The sequence below is a fragment of the Mchenga conophoros genome, linkage group LG11 (assembly GCF_057382185.1).
Source record: "Mchenga conophoros isolate Kocher_MC1m ecotype Shallow Benthic linkage group LG11, M_conophoros_male_GT1.1, whole genome shotgun sequence".
NCBI classification, from domain to species: Eukaryota; Metazoa; Chordata; class Actinopteri; order Cichliformes; family Cichlidae; genus Mchenga; species Mchenga conophoros.
In genome coordinates, this window is record NC_140536.1 from 16,186,984 (window position 1) to 16,202,070 (window position 15,087).

General features: G+C 39.5%; 1 long non-coding RNA gene across 6 annotated transcripts in view; it reads right to left on the reverse strand.

The window, feature by feature from the left end:
- LOC146563814 (uncharacterized) overlaps positions 1-15,087 on the reverse strand; it is a 114,252-nt gene that overhangs the window by 12,918 nt on the left and 86,247 nt on the right. For 3 of the 6 annotated variants that reach the window (XR_014894362.1, XR_014894363.1, XR_014894360.1), the window contains exons 4-5: positions 14,142-14,417; positions 9,038-9,100 (exon numbers count right to left, since the gene is read on the reverse strand). This is a non-coding gene — a long non-coding RNA (uncharacterized LOC146563814). The remainder of the gene's footprint in view (positions 1-9,037; positions 9,101-14,141; positions 14,418-15,087) is intronic. The other 3 variants (XR_014894365.1, XR_014894364.1, XR_014894361.1) reach the window with 1 other exon arrangement.

Below are 15,087 nucleotides of genomic sequence, written 5' to 3' on the forward strand. Positions count from 1 at the left end.
GACAGAAATGCAAGCAGCACAAAGTGGTTTAGCAGTCTGCACATTAAAAAGCAGCACTACTGTTTGACTGAACCAAGGGTCAGCAGGGGCCTTTTGGAGCTTTTACTCCCATATATTTTTGGGGCTTTTAAACAGATGTTCCCATTTCCTCCAGTTCAAAGACATATCAGGTAAATTGGACTTGAAAAGAACTTCCCTGCTGCATATATGGCTGGCTTCACATCCAGCTCAATTCATCATAGCCAAATTTTACAAAGAAAAATCTGTGTTACAAAGGTAAGCCTGTCAGGAGGAAGAAAAAGAAACAAAAAAAAGTCTTACAGTTGAGCCGCCCTGCTTTATTTTCACATGCTCAAGTGTGCTCATTAGGTCCGTGGTATCAACTGCTTCTCCTGCGTTAATGTGGAGGTGTTGTTGGCAGGTCATGGACGCACAGAAGTGTGAGTCTGACCCGATCATCTGGGCCTTGTACAAAGAGGCAAACAGGCAGACATGCACAAGTGCACAAAGAGACACACTCTTGAGTCTTCCAAAGATTCTTGTATTTATTCAAAGAAAGCGAGTCTTGGCAAAAGATGACACAGCTCCTAATCAACCTGGTCTCTCCATACAGCAGCCTCATTGAAAACACGTTTGTGTCGTCTACAAAGCGCCGACATCTTATTCTATTTGTACTTTTGAAAAGCAAACAGAAGGTTAGGTATTTATTTTACATGTTTTTCATTATTCCGTGCTCATTCCCTCTCTCAACAATCTGCGTCCTTGATCTCCGTGCTCTGTGCTAGATTTTAACTTTGTCACTTTCCTACTTTCCCTTTCAATCCAAGGTCATGCAAAGGTTACTTCATTGTGACAACTTTCCTTTATTTTTTGTATAACATACAACAATCCATCCTAGCTCTGGTGGATATGCCATTCTTATGAGGTTATTCTGACTTGTTTACAACCTTTCCCTCCCCTTTCTTCTCCTCAAATCATTCATTTGCCCGTCCACATTGCTGATCGTTCATCACCGATACAGCCGTTCCTCCGTCTTTATCATCCATCTTTAGCTGCAGTTGTTTATGTCTGCTTGACTCTCTGCCGTGCTGTTTACTGACCGCCCTTCAACTCTTTACTCTGTTCAATTTGTTATAACTTCTTTCATCCCTTTCCATCTGTATCACTTGAATGCATGCATTTTAAATGGACTTTTTCCCTTTGTTTTCAGCTTTCCATTCAGTCTGCTCACCTCTGCTGAAAGTTAGGTCTTTACTTTGTGTTTTCCCTTATTCCCCATCTTTCGTCTGTGTGTAGTATACATTCAAAACTTGTTCCTTTCGGAGAACTTATGGAGCTCTTCCAACTCTCTGAGATCACATACTGATAAATGCCTATCCTTATTTGCCTCCAAGGATGAAAGGCAGTAAAGAAATCACAAATATTTGACCACAACAAACTTGATAACACCACCCCCTGTAACGGGTACGTGCGTGTGAGGGGTCTGAGGTGTAGCGTTTGAAGGCAGACCGAGGGGCAAGAGTATGCACACAAACACACACACATGCGCACGCATACATCGTCAGGCCCTGTCAGACATCCATCTCACACTTCAGTAGGCTATTTATTTTTTCTGTTTTATTTATGCAGCTATCTCCTTTCAAATTCAGCTCGCACCCATTCGTCTGACTGAGCGGCTGCCCTTTCTTTTCAAAGTGTAAAATTTCATAGACCTTGGGCAAAAATGGAAGAATGGGTGCGAGGGAGAGAGAAGAAACACTGCTAAGGTAATAACCTGATTTCGCCTCAGTTGGTTTTGATTTAAGAGAGGAAGAGTGTGTCAGAGAAACAGCAGGCGCTCTTCTGTCTCGCTTCCATGGCAGATTTTTGAAGAGCGAGGAAAGAGAGGGAAGGAGACGCAGAATGAAAGGAGAGACAACGCGAACAAAGAGAGATAGAGACAGTGAATCACACCCCATGCCAATAAAGTGAAGTGAACTGACACAAAGAAACAGAGATACCATTGAGAAAATGAGCGTTCTACAGAGGGAGACAGGGGAAGGGAGATGGAGAGGAACGCGTTGGGGGTGGGGAGTGGGGGTATTATCAGTGAATGAATTTTTAATAGCACAGAGATCAACCATGCCCAGGAGCTCAAACAGAAATAAATACCTTGCCTCCTTACTTTAAAACTCCTTTTAGAAAATATAACCACAGTACACAGTGTTTTTTTTTTCCTTCCAGGGTTTTTAATCACTCAGGAAAACGTGACAGCATACCTGACACCAGAAAACAAGGAGGAACCCTGACAGCAAGACGGGCAGGGACAGAGAGGCTTATGGGTAAATACAAGGTTGCACGTCACTCACACCACATACACACCAGCCAGCTGATTACCGCAGGTGTCTGCATTCACACATGAGGAGCATTTGAATTTTAAACTCTTCCAAATACATGTGTCAGCCCTCGCCCATCTGTCTGTCACCCTGCAAATGCCCTGACAATAGCACGAGCACAATTAACTTAAGCTGAGAGAATGTGCCAATTTACCCCCAATTTCCTGCTTACAGCGTCAGACGTTCCTTTCAAATGTGTATTTTTTTAGCATAATATATGAGGCAGGCCATTTCACTTGCCAAAAGCATCTCCATTTCAGCAAGGTTGTCCCAATTTGCTGATTTTGAAGCACATACCAAATTAGCGCGCAAAACATTGCAATTTTACCAGCTGCTGCGTGTTCTGTTCAAGTGTACGTCAGCGTGAAAGGCGATTTCAGTTTAAAATCTGGTCCGTGGTTCTTTCTATTTACATTATAGACTCTTCCAATTCTGTAGTTGTTCTTTTCCCAGAAGGTGTATTCAGAGAGGAAGAAATGCTGTGAGTTTAGCCTTTATATTTAAAGAAACAAAAACAAATAAAACAAGTTTATGAATTGTGCATTACTGCTAGCCAGCAAAAGCTAGGGAACTTTGAGTCTGCACTACAAATGAATAAGGATATGTATTAATAATTATTAACCATATTCTTATCATCAAAGGACATTAATAATAATTTCTACCTTAAATGATGCATATAGCTTCTTTAGACATGCCCAGATAGCTGTGAGTAACTGTCAGTGTTGGAATAATCTCTGTTCCCTGTGAGGTTGACACCCATCGCTAAGGCTACAGATATGATACAGTACCAAGTCAGTGGGAAACCAAGAAAATGGGAAAAAGATCACCAAAGTTCTTTAGAACAGCTTCAGAAGAAGCGAACAGCAGCTGCACTGAACTTCTCATTGCATTTCTTGCAGAGGGAGATTTATGCAATTACATTAAAAAATCATATATGTCTTAAAGTAAGTGTGTGCAACTCTTTTGTTCACTTGGTTAGCATTTGCAGAATTTATTGGCATCCAGATCCAAGCATTTGGACAGTTACTTATTTGTTTGTTTGGCAGACCAGTCAATTTCAAATAAAAATGAAGGCTCTTTCAAAGTTAATGGGGTGTTTAATACGTTGAACCTGGGAAATCACAGTTGGAAACTCTTTGAAAAAATGGAATGGACTTTCATAAAATACGAGCTAACAAGCTAATATAAGAAATATCTAATGAACTACATAGCAATCTACACTCAGTACATGCATTTCTACTCAACAGCTGCAACTCTGAATGACGCTTCCTTTTTGTGTAAATGGGGTTTTCTTGTGCACGTGATGGTACGTTCTAAGGGATCCATGCTCTACAGAATAATTCTGCATTAATTTCACAGTTGCAATTGATCTGCATATTGTGACAGTCCACACACATGTGTGCAGCTTCAACTGACCCCTTTGCTGTTTTCATACTTAATTTGTCACACCCTTACCGATTAGTCGACACTATAAATGTAAACGTTTCTTCATAAAACAAAGACAAATGGTTAAAGTGAGACTTTACGTATGTCCAGTTATCCAATTAAGGTGAATTATTCTTAAACGTTTCGTGAGTTATTCTTTGCCTTCATCCTGTTATCCAATTCAAACCTGTCAACAAATCTTAATACAGAGCGTCAGGTTAAATAAAGCTCAGTTTACCTTATTCAGATTTTCTTAAGTAACATTCAGTAGTGTTCCTAAACGACATTATTTATTTAAATTTATTTTCATCATTTATTGTCTACTTTGCCCCTGCAGGAGGAGGATCACGCTACTCTTTTCCTGGCTGAACTAAAGAAGCAGTGGAGTCCTTCTTCATGAAAAACCTGAAGTGCTTTTTCTTCTTTTGCAGGCACAGTTCCTGCAAATCTTTGTTCTGCGCTGTGAGGTTTGTCATCTCATTGAAAAGCTCTGTATGCTGCAGCTCAAGTTTCTTACACCTTTTCTCCAGTTCTTCTAATTTTTCCTGCTTTTCTTCGTGCTTTTCTTTGAGCTCTTTGTTTTTCTCTTGCAGTTTTCTTTTAATGTTTTTCTTGTTGAACTTTCCTTTCCTTGTGCATGACGTTGTTTGTTTGTTGTACTTTGTCAGATATGGCCAGTAACTCTTGATGTCTCCTCTGCAGGTCGTGAAGTGTACACTGGATGTCTTTATGTATTTATTTTCTGCCGTTGCTTCTCCTCTTGCATTTCAGTGTTTGTGTACTGCACTTTGTTGCAAATGGGTATTTTTGCTCACCATTGCTTAGATTTTACTCTGCTTTCTGTGCATATTTTTTCTAGTTCTTGTTTCTTGTCCTCAATTTCAATGTTTTTGTCATTTGCTTTGTTGTATAATACTCTTAACTGTACTTTTCTTCTCAAACTCTTGGAGATCATGTTGCATTTCTTTTTGCATCTCTTCCAGTTGTTCTTTGTTCTTCAGTAGTTGTGCATTTCTTTTGAGTGCTTGTTTAAACATCACTTGAAGCCCTTCATATTCTTCTCCATGCACTGGAGCTTGCATTGCATCTCCTGGTCTTTTTCTTGAAGCTTACACTGAAGGTTCTTGATCTTCTTTCTCTTGTTGCAGTTGTGTATTTCTTTTGAATGCTTCATTAAACATCACTTGAAGCCCTTCATATTCTTCTCCATGCACTGGAGCTTGCATTGCATCTCCTGGTCTTTTTCTTGAAGCTTACACTGAAGGTTCTTGATCTTCTTTCTCTTGTTGCAGTTGTGTATTTCTTTTGAATGCTTCATTAAACATCACTTGAAGCCCTTCATTTTTCTTCTCGAATTGCTGGAGCTTGCACTGCATCTCTTGGTCTTCTTCTTGTAGCTTGCACTGCATCTCTTTGTGTATTGTGTTTTGGAGTTTGCACTGTATGTCCCGGTGCTTCTCCTGTGTTGTTTTTCCTTTATACAAAGCTCAAATGCTCTTCTGAGGGGCTTCAAAAAATCATCGCGCTGAGGAGTGCTGGGGTAATCTCTTTGTCTTGGGTAGTGGGTTTTTTTTTTAGACATTTTGATACCTTGTAACAACCCCTCTGTAAAGGATCCGAATGTTTTCAAATTCTTCTTAGTAGATGAATGTTTGACAGCTGCGAACCAACTGACGTATTGACTGAAAACTGAAATTAGACTTCAAATTTATTTTGTTTCCTTAGGAGTTATGACAACAGGCTGTGTATATAAAATTTAAAATGTATCATATTAGAGTGTTTAATACACTGAACCTGGGAAATCAAAGTTGGAAACTGTTTGAAAAAAGGCTTTCATAAAACACAACTGTTACAAGTCAGATGAATCATGGGATATAGCACAGAAGCTGGGAAAAGGCACAGACTGCACAGTTCAGAAAGCTAGCATGCACTGAGTGCAGATTGATATGTAGTTTGTACATGATTAGATATTTCTTACCGTCTTATTAAGAAAAAATTGTGATTCCCAGAAAGTCACTTCAAAAACATACTTGGTCTAAAACTGCATAAACCTTTGTTATTGTTACCTTGTTATAGCTAAAACATGCTGTAGCAGCAACCTTATTAGCCAGTAATTTCTCATGGGACACTGACAGATCCAAACCTGCTGTGGTCTGGCTACAAGAACATGGCTTGAAGCCTGCATGGATGGATTTTGATGGATTCTCAAGATTGAGGACCTTAAATGCTTGCCAAACTAACAATGTTCCACCTCTTTACACTGAAAAATGTCTTTGGCTGTATATTCTTAGTATCATTATCCTGTTAAATTATGAGACGCTGTCCAGGTTAATCATTCTCTAATGAGTTCTGAGTGCTATGATCCTATATACAGTACTATGCAAAAGTCTTGAGTGACCCCTCATTTCTTCATATTTTGGTTGGAAAATGGGATATAGGTTGAGGGATTTATCTAAATGTGCAAGCACAATTTGTGCATTTCTAATGTGCTCGAAAGTCAATGTTTGTTATAACCACCTTAGAACTTTTAGGCAAGTGTCCCAATAATTTCTTTGAGTAGCCTTTAAGAAAAGTTCTCAAAGCTCTTCTTTGGGGGGGTTGTTTAAAACGCAAAATACATTACCAACATGGCGTGCAATGTTGTTAATATAATGTTCCCTGCCATTTCTTCTGTGAACACCGTTGTTTTTAGAATGTTTGATTTCAGCAAAGCAATTGGCCTTGATTTTATCAGATGTGCTTCTTGAGTGTTTCTATTATGCTTACTTCATTTGCTTTTCTTGTCTTTACTTGCAGATGGCACGTAATTACAGCATATTTTGTATGAAAACGTTTAAATAAAGCGAGAGCTGCCCACACAGTGTCACATGTCCAATTACTTTTAAACCTTTTCTTTTGTAAGTTTCATAAACTTAACATAAACTTCAAGTCAAAGTTGAGATATGGCACTTTAACTGTAGTTTCCTCTACTTTATGTAAAATGAAATCACCACTGACTGTCTGATCACAGCGAGAGAGGACGGTGGTGCAGAGCCAAAGGAGATGATGTGGTCTACGCAGTGATGGAATTCATTTCTTTCCCAGTCACTCCCAGTAAGAGTCATTTCTGTTGTTTAACAAATCTATTGACTTTTTATTTTTAATTTTAAGTCAACAGACTGATGAAAATTCCAGCAAGCAATTTCAGAGAACAGTTCAGCAGTGAGTTTTTCAAAAGCAATATGGATCAACAACCACAGAGAATTTGGGATTCGATTGTTGTAATCTCCTACAGGGGAGATGAAGCCATATTGCACTACACAGATACTGTGCAAAATCTAATTAATCCAACCTGAATCTGAATTAACTAAAATACAACCCGTCTTCTTCTTCTTCTTCTTTTTTTAACCCCAACTCCAAACAGCTCTCCTCCTTCTAGAAGTAGAAAATAAAAACCCAACAATATATAACATCGCATCCACTGAACTGAAAACCATGATTTTGTTGTTGCTCGTAGAGAAAGTATCTTCACTCTAGAGAAAAAGCTTTTTTCTGCCTCTATTCATGTAGAAAAAAATGAATGATCTATAAACACCACTTGTATCAATAGTATAATAAGAATATGACTTTGGAATGAACATCATATCATGTTTCTGGGCTCTCTCTGTTTTGGAGTTAATCTACCATATTTGATAGCAGCTGTTGTTTATTTTGCCTAGAATGGAGGACTGCAAGCACTGGGTTCTATACACAAGAACTGTTTCGTACTGGTAATGCACAAAGAATGATAAAATATAAAGAAAACATACAGTGTTTTCATCCCTGGGTGTCAAATAGTACTCTTCTGTCAGAAGTTGCTGCCGTCAGCGAGGGTAGCAGTGGGTTCACCTATTGCCTTTAGTTTAGATTTAGGTACCTAAACTATGTAGACTCAATCCCACCATGTTGCAATCAGAATCTGTCTGCATAAATGAGTATTTCTCATCTGTGATGCATCTCTTTGCAATCGGGAGCTGGAAGCCAAATTCAGAATCAATCCTTTAGAAAAGATAGGTTGTCAAGCGCCTGTCATTTTGCCCTCCTAGAGCAACTATGTCACTATTTGTGGAGCAGTTTCTGAATTTCTCTTTCAGATCTATAAGGTTCTTACTGGACTTAAATTTCTGTTTAATGTGAATTTCTTTTGTATGCAGACAGAAACAGATTTGCCATTTTCACCAAATTCACAAACAGATTGCAAGCGAATGGCAACTTAACTCCATTCACTGATAGCAGACCGATAGCAGCGAACTACCTTAGTCTTATTGCCCTTTTTATAACCATCTTGATGCACTGAAGTTGCTTTGAAGACAACAACTGACTACAAGTGGACCCCATCTTTAGAACAACCATTTCAAAGACAATGATATAACAAATTCATTGCACAAAGTCAAAATAATTTTGGTAATGCTGCCTTCTCCAACCACTGTTGGATAACACAACAGCAGCATTTGATTCATTTAGAGTCAGAAAAGGCTGAAAAGCAGTAACATGCTGATACAAACGGATGAGGACTGAGAGGGGAAAAGGCAGAGTAATGTTTGTTCACTGCAGGTCTGAAATCTCTAAAAGTGGAAAATCTATAAAATAAATAAATAAAATTCCAAACAATGCATTTTGCCTTCTTTTCATAATAACTTCAAAATTGTTTTGGGCACAATAAGCAGCTAATCAGTGACTCTAAATGAAAACTTTTTCCTTGAGCCACTCCAATATCTGTGCTAGCCATAGTGATAATAGCAGGTTTCACAGACTTATAAAGCTTCTGCGTGCTCATCTCCAGTGAGACAAACAAGGACAAACACGCACGCAAACAATGTGTGTCTCACTGAAGCCGACTCAGCTGTAATAAAATAATATAAAGTTGTACCACATTTCAGTTCATATCGGAGCAGTGGTATTATTCCCTGCACCTATTCCTATTATCACGGGCTCTCAAAATGACTCAAATTAAAACTCACATTAATCCGACAGTGTAATCCCTCTACTGCATGGAACAGTCTTTTCAGTCTGAGTGTGGATTAGAGAACACTGAGACCCTGTGTTGGTGGTCACTGGTGTATAACACCTCATAAAGATAATATGCTATGTGTGTGCGCGCTTGTGTTTTTCCTGCTGCGACGGTGGTCAGCACAATATAGCACAAAAAGCTTGCGTGTGTGGGAGGGGTTGGGTGTTGTACATGTGGATAATGTGCTTCTTTTACCCTTTGTGGTTACCTGGTGAAGAGGAAAATCCCTATGAGGTGGTCTTCTTGCTATGTGGACTACAATGAAAGCGGCCTGTAACAGAGGAAATGGTGAATTAATAAAATAAGCCCCCTGAGTAGAACACTGTTTGACTAGTCAGAGGGCACAGAAAAGGGATGGAGGGAAGGGTTTGGCAGAATAAAGAAAAACTGAGAAGCACAGATAAAATGGCACTGTTTGTACATGTTTTGTGGCTGTCTATAGGTTTGCAGTGGTGCGCTGAATATATAAAGGCCTAATGCACGCTGAGTGTATTTCATATTATCCTTTAGTGAATCAAGAAGGAAATAAATATATAAGTAAATGACAAGTTTTTGTCTCAGTGATCCCCGAACAAGACACACACACACATATTTTTTTGCCTGCCCTTCTTACTTACAATCAAGCAGCTTATCATGCTGCTCACACAGCATCCTGTACAGCATCTTTAAGTATCAATAAAACCCTAGCTGCAATCACCACATTAAACAGAGGACAAATGCACCTCTTGACCCAGACACATCTGGTTAATGGAAATCTGAAACATTAATAAAAACGCTATCGGTGAGCAATGCTCGGCTGCACACGACTCAGTGGAGCTGTGAATGAATATGCTCATTTTGCACGGTTGCTACATACCGAATGGGCACAATCTTAAAGGTGTTCCTTACTATAAAAACAGTTCATCTTCATTTGAAACAATGATATTATTAGGAGTCTGTGTTTGTGGATGTGTACGCATGATCCATAAAGAGATGTACACTATGTATATATTCATAGCTGACTTTTATGGCTGTGAAAACAGGTCCCACTAGTCTACAGTGGCAAACAAGCAGATATTATTTCATTCATCACCCCTAAGAGCTTATACTGTAGACTAGTAAAGCTGAATGCTGATGAGCTGACCATGAATCACTGCAACATCAAGTATGTTTATTAGAATGCTATTCAGATTTATTATTTAGTCTGGTCTGGTATTGTGACTTTGTTAATATCTAATATAAATGACAACATTATTGTTATTTGACGCTTTGGCAAATGGTTAAATAAAAAAATAATATGCCTAAGATGTATTGTTTCCATAGCGGCAACGACAACAGCAACTTCGTGTGTACCTACTACTGCACCCATTTTTGCAGAGCTGCTGGAATGGCACACCAAATGAATCATTTACAGAAAATTTTGATTTGTCAGTGCAGGATAGATGGATCCTGGTCACGCTGTATAACAAAAGCATGGGTGGGCATTTACAAAGTGTCAGGTACAGTGCAGAGCAAAAATCTCCTAATCTCCTTACTCTTTGCTGTTCATTATTATTTTACAGGGCAGCCGTCCCAAATACATAAGGCCCCTACCCTGCTCAGCCCAGTCTGCCAAGCACCAATGCTGGGTTTGATATTCTTCCAACATCCAACAGGCTATGATTATTTCATTCCTTTTTTAACATAACGCATCAATTATTCAACCTTTGCGAGACCAGATTTGATTGCGTTTTTATTTAACAAAAATGACTGTGTGTGCGCGCGCCTCCACCCATCTAAAGGAAGACTGAATATAAAACGTTCCGCAAAGATAATACCTCATGGCTTGAAAGAGTGATGGATGGTGAAGGGGGTGGAGTAGAAGGAGAAAGAGAGAGAGAGAAAAAAATACAAGTACTCTGGGATAAATGATGACTGCATTAGCATAGGATAGCACAGGGTCCCTTCACTCTACAATAAATTGCTCCCCGTCTTCAAGGCAAACTGCCCACACAACAAGTGCAGCCATGACATTGGAAAGCGGGTGTGCACGGGTGTTTGCTTGGACTTATTCTGCTGGAGTGTAGCACTGCTGCAGCACTGCAACAGCCATGGAAAAAAGATTCGGTTATTATGTAGCAACACAAATCTGTTACATCCAGGTTTTTCAGTGCAGTTAAGTAAAGTCAAACACCCAGCGGTTAGCGGGGTAAACTTTCATTGTTTAAATGTAATGAAGGCCTTAAACTTAGCGCTCAAAGCATTTCATTTTTGTATTAATTAGTCTGCGACGCCCAAGACTCATTAATTCACACCTTTTCAAAAAATTATCCCTTTATCCCTTCGCCTCATTTCCTCTTTCTCTCTCTCTCTCTCACACACACACAGGCTCACTTCACCTCTCTCTTCCCTGCCATTCTTCTCCTCTCCTCGCATCCTCATCTCTGCTAATGAGCCTACTTAAATCTATGCCAAAACACAAACAGCATGAGAAAAAGAAATAGGTACAGTGCTTAGTCTGTTTGTTAAAGGATTCATCATGTGAGCTGTTTTCAATAAATAATAAATGCAAGCGCTGACTTTTGTCTGCAGACGAGACTTTGGAACATGAATTATGCATTGTTATTCTTGGATAGGCCAACACAGGGACAGGGTGGCAGTGTGTGTTGTGTGTGCGCGCGTGGAAGTGTGTGTACATGAGGGTAGATCCTGATACACACTGCGAAGACAATGTTTCTGAGGCTTTACAATCAAGGCATGTGGACACAGCTCACTGTGATTACAACTCGAAAGACATTGTTTTGTTTGCAAATACACATGCTGCCTAAACCTTAAGCTCCTGGAAACTCAGGAAGACGTTTCTGTTTCCAGTTAGAAAGTTGAAAGGATCGCAAACTGCACTGCTCGACTATTATTAGTCGTTTATCTTATTCTAATCAAGTCTCTTTTATGGTTGGATGATGAAGGGCAGGATGTGTGTGTTTTCACTCAATTGCCCTGTGTGTGTGTGTGTGTGTGTGTGTGTGTGTGTGTGTGTGGGAGGTGTGTGAGGTGGTCCTCCTAGCAGATTTGTGTTCACAGTATTTTTCCATTTGATCCCTTCTCTCTCCCTTTTCTCCTCTTTTTGCAGCTTTTCCCTACCCTATAATCACTACGACAACAAAGGAAGCTTCGTTCCCGCTAGACAGTGGAAAGGTTTCACTGGCAATGTTAAAATATCTGTGTGTTTTCCCCCCCACTTTATTGTCTGTTGTCACCAGGAAATATGAGTAAAGAAAAAAAGCTTGATTGAAAATCAGCAAAGAAGAGAACAATTACAAAGAGGAGAAAAGAACTCACATCCGCCCGTGACAGCAATCATCACTGATCTCTGCTGTCATTTTTACTCCACAGTAAATAATTCATCAAAAGAAACAAAGGGGAAACAAATATGCAAATAAACCCCAAAAAGGCCAGTAACATCGGCCTAATGCCACAAGGGAAGAATAGCAGTGGATTATCATCATGGCAGGTTATGACTGTGATGAATCTGAATTTTTCTTGTTTCATCTATCTTGACAGTACTGAAGTCACACATACACACAGGGGGGAAAAAAAACCTGGAGGGATTTGAGGGTTTGATTGAGGAGAGGAGGGAGGGGAGGGATTAAGGACAAGGGGAATGGAAGGATTGGGTGGAGGGGCAGGGGGGTAGTAGACATCGGAGGGAAGAAGAAAGAGATTTGGGAGGGGATGGAAGGAAAGGAGGGAGGGAAGCTTTTGAGGGTGTATTCGACAGTACTGTGAAAGGTAGCCATCAACGGCTTTGATGAAAAGTGCAGGCCTTCTAAAGCTTAGGAGTGACAGCATATGATTTGGTCAAAGCATGAAGCTTTTCAAAGGTAGACATTCTCACTCCCATTCATCTCTCTCAGGTTGAATATAACTTTTGGGCTGAGCTCTGGCAAAATTCTGAATTGGTTTGACAGATTGACTGCATATTGTCCCTGTGACTTACTGACAGTCGGCTGCCTGGAAATGTAGACATCTCGAAATGAAAGGGGATTATATGTAATGTTTCAACAGCACTAAGATCACAGGGTATTCAGAAAGACACATTTTGTATCTAGAAAGTGACACAAAATATGTATGTCCTGTATACTTTAAAGAAACCTAATCATCATTGCCCTGTTTCTCCAACAGCAGCTATACAAAACACCAAGATGTAAGAGTAATAGCTTTGAATGGATTTCCAAAACTGAAATTTCAGTGTTAAAGACGTACAAAAAGACATCAAACACTTTTTTTTACATGTTATAAAAGTCAGTCACCCTTAAAACTAACTTCATCACTCCTGCAAATGCACCTCTTGTGTATGTTATGCAGCAGAGTGTGTGTTTCCTACATTTGGTCACATACTCTTCTTGGAGTGGTGCTTGAGGCTTATTAGCAGTTTGGCTTGGTAATGTGACAATATGGACAGGCTTTCTGTGCCAACAGTCGTTAAAATCAAGGGCCGAGGTTTACAGTCCCAGGTCAGTGATAATAGGCAACGAGTCTGTCAGATGATACCACTGTGTCATTTTCATTCACATACATAAATACATAATGTTTGAAATTACATGCAATTTAACACCTACGCACACAGATGGACAAACACACACTCGTGATGCTGCTCTTACATGTAAAAGCATGCACAAAATTGAAAACACATGTCTGTGAAGCTCTGGTCCGGCAAATGTGTATAGCTCTCTCTCTCATACACACACACACAGATAATAGTGTCTAATTTAGGCCCTCATATCTGTAGGGTTCTCCAGAGGACTACATTTCATCAGGAATACACCGATGACCTACATACTAGGAATACACAGACACACACACACACAGTAATATATCCACAACATGCTTCAACACTGCCATACATCCCTAGACTATAGGGGTCTGCATGCAGACACATATAGTTCACTCCCCATACACTCTGGGTGCCACTTTTCACACCTAATCAGTAGCACATAAATGCAGAAGTGTAAACATGCCTCAAGTCAATGTATATGTGCTTCCATTCACCCACTGCAAACACACACACATACACACTGACTGTATGCAAAAAAAGATATGAACTCACATCCACATTAAAAGTTTGAAACATATCCAAACAAAGACCTATAAAGTATAAAATGTAAATCACATATATACACACTGAAAGGCTGTAGCTATAATATCTGGTCACATTACAGCACGTTAGAGTAGATTAAGATTAAATATGGTTTATCCTATACAGAGATAAGAACAAAGATATGTGTATAACAAGATTAACAAAAAATCTATTCGGGTTATTGTTTTTATCCTGACATGATCATTTCAGCACTCACCAGAAAACTCTTTGTAATGCTGCTTCATTTAGGACTCCAACCGAAACAACATTCAACATTGCGGTTGATTTCCACTTTGAGTGGTCCTGCTGTCCTGCTTGGGGCAAATCTTCCAATAATGTGATACAGAAACTGCGCCATGTTTTTGCTGAGGAGGACTGCGATTGCTGTATCGATGCTGTATTATGCATTCTGCTGGCACCAGACAGACCTCCAGTCATCATTCATCATTCATGGGCATCGTCTGTCAGCATTTCAGTCTATGGCCAAGAGGACCTGACAAAGAATGACAGTGAGCAAGAGAAAAAAGGAGGAAAATGTAACTAAATGCACCAGAAGGCCTGATTCATACACAGTCACCAAACACTAAGAAAGAGATTAAGTCAGAAACACTGACAGAATGAAAAATAAGGAGATAGAGTAAAATGTCGACTTTTATGAAGGAGAGAGGAAAGAAGAGTTGCCTGCGAAAAAAGACATATATTATTTCTACGAAACACATCCTGAAATCTTGAAAAGTGAAAAAACATATTCATCAACAGGTTAAGAAGACATTTAGAGTCCCTGCAATAAGACTTTTGGCAATAGTTGGAGACACAGGCAAAGACATTTATGGGTGGCTGTCTGCTCAATGCCATGCTTATAAATGGCTAAAGGAACCTGACTCATACATCTTATTGGTTTAGAGAAGAAGGAACTGAGGTTGGGACCACAAATGATGCAGAAATAGACATTTGAACCAGCATGGAAACACATTAACTATTTTCACATTTATGGGTGGTTAGAGGACCTGACTCATACATGGTGGCATCTATACTTCCTTTTAGCTCCAAAGCTTAAAATTTATAGCAATAGCAGCTTTTGGAGCTGATGTTGGACCACAGGTGATGGCGTACTCATTGGATTGTAATATACTGTATTTCCAATTGAAGCAGACACACTGCCT